The sequence below is a fragment of the Microtus ochrogaster genome, linkage group LG4 (genome assembly GCF_000317375.1).
Source record: "Microtus ochrogaster isolate Prairie Vole_2 linkage group LG4, MicOch1.0, whole genome shotgun sequence".
NCBI classification, from domain to species: Eukaryota; Metazoa; Chordata; class Mammalia; order Rodentia; family Cricetidae; genus Microtus; species Microtus ochrogaster.
The window spans coordinates 34,239,743-34,241,650 of NC_022030.1; the positions used below are offsets into that span (position 1 = coordinate 34,239,743).

General features: G+C 44.8%; 1 pseudogene; it reads left to right on the forward strand.

The window, feature by feature from the left end:
• Nucleotides 1-403: 403 nt before the first annotated feature.
• On the forward strand, nucleotides 404-1,510 carry LOC101979218 (annotated as a pseudogene).
• Nucleotides 1,511-1,908: the final 398 nt, after the last annotated feature.

Genomic DNA, 1,908 nt, shown 5'->3' on the forward strand with positions numbered 1-1,908 from the left:
TATATATGATTATGCCATCAATGTGTCATCTCTGAGTCTACATGAGACTTCTGGTGGAGGTAGGTAAGGAAGAGAGAGATGTGACCTGGTTGCTCTTCACACCACTATGGTTTAGGTGTCTATGAAGTTAAAGACTGTTGTCTAGACCTCCACATGCTGAGAAAAGTATGTTTTGAAACAATGAGTCTTCACATCTCAATAAGCTTCCATACATTTAGAATAGCCACTCTGATCCTGCCTGTCACCAACTGCCCCCTTTCACTAAATTCATCAGTCCTAGAGGCAGTACTGACATCATGTCTGACAAACAGACTGGCTACCTGGGGCCAAAAGACTCTGGCCTAGTCAAGTATGAAATGCAGGTTTGGTGTGCTTGACCTCCATATCACTGAAGGATTGATCCATTGCTGGATGAGTGCGTGTGTCTGTGGCGACTGCTATACTCATTGCGACTCTGTGGCCATGAGTGCCAAGGTACAGTGGTCCAATTATGACTTCTTCTCTAATATGGATCATGCAACACCTTCCGTTGCCAAGGCTGTCATTTCATTGTATACTTGGAAGAGTGAAACAGATGAGTACATATAGTTCATTGAGTACATATTGCATTTCAAAGATGGACCCCTTCACATGATTCTGGATAATGATGATGATCTTGCCAATATTATCCGCATCAAGTACCCACAGCTTCTGGCAGGCATCTGAGGCAATTTTTAGACAGCTATGACTAGGGTCTATAACCTCTATAAGATGGTAACAAATGGAATACTTAAGATAATAGTTATCAATGAAAATGATTCTGTCTCAGAGAGCAAGCTTGATAACCTGCATGGCAATCAAAAGTTACTCACAAGTGGCTTTCAATGGGCCACAAATGTGATGATTGTGGGCAAGGTGGCAGTGGTAGCAGGCTATAGAAACATGAGCAAGGGGTGTGCCTGGGCCTTGTAGGATTTCAGGGCCTGAGTAATCATCACCAAGTTTGACCCCTTCAGTGCTCTGCTGGCTGCCCTGGATGATTGTGAGATGACCACCATGGACAAGGCTTATAAGGAGGACAGCATATTTGTCTTAACCACAGGCTATGTTGATATGATCCTGGGTCAGCACTTTGAACAAATGAAGGTGCCATTGTATATAACACTGGACGCTTTGACGCAAAGATTGGCGTGAAGGGGCTCAACAAGAACACTATGAAGAAGGTAAGCATCAAGCGCCAGGTATACTGCTACTGGCTGAAGAATAGGTGCTGCATCACCCTGCTGGCTGATGGTCCATGGGACACCTCAGTTGTTGTCAGTTCAGGTGTTCCATGGGATACCCCAGCTTTCTGATGAGCAACTCCTTCACAAATCAGATGACGGCATGAATTTTGCTGTGAATGCATCCAGACAAGATCCCTGTTGGGGTTCACTTCCTGCCTGAGAAGCTGGATGAGATGGTGGCAGAAGCCTACCTCAACAAGATGAATGTGAAGCTGACCAAGGAGGAAGAAAAGAAGGCCCAGTAACTGGACATGCCCAGTAATGGCTCCTGCAAGCCTGATGAATACCACCGTTGTTGTTGGGGTTTTCTGCCCTGCCTGGTTCCCACAATCGTTAAGTACCAAAGAAATCACACAGAGGTCTACATTAGTTATAAACTGATTGGACTAGTATCTCAGGCTTCTTATTAACTCTTACAACTTATATTAGCCCATTATTCTTATCTGTGTTAGCCACATGGCTCAGTACCTTTTTCAGCAAGGCAGTCACATCTTGCTTCTTCTGTGGTGGGCCTAGGACTCCTTCCTCTTCCCAGAAAACTGTTCTCGTCACCCTGCCTCTACTTCCTGCCTGGTTTTATCTCCTATACTTCCTGCCTGGCTACTGGCCAATCAGCGTTTATTTAAACTATAATTGACAAGCT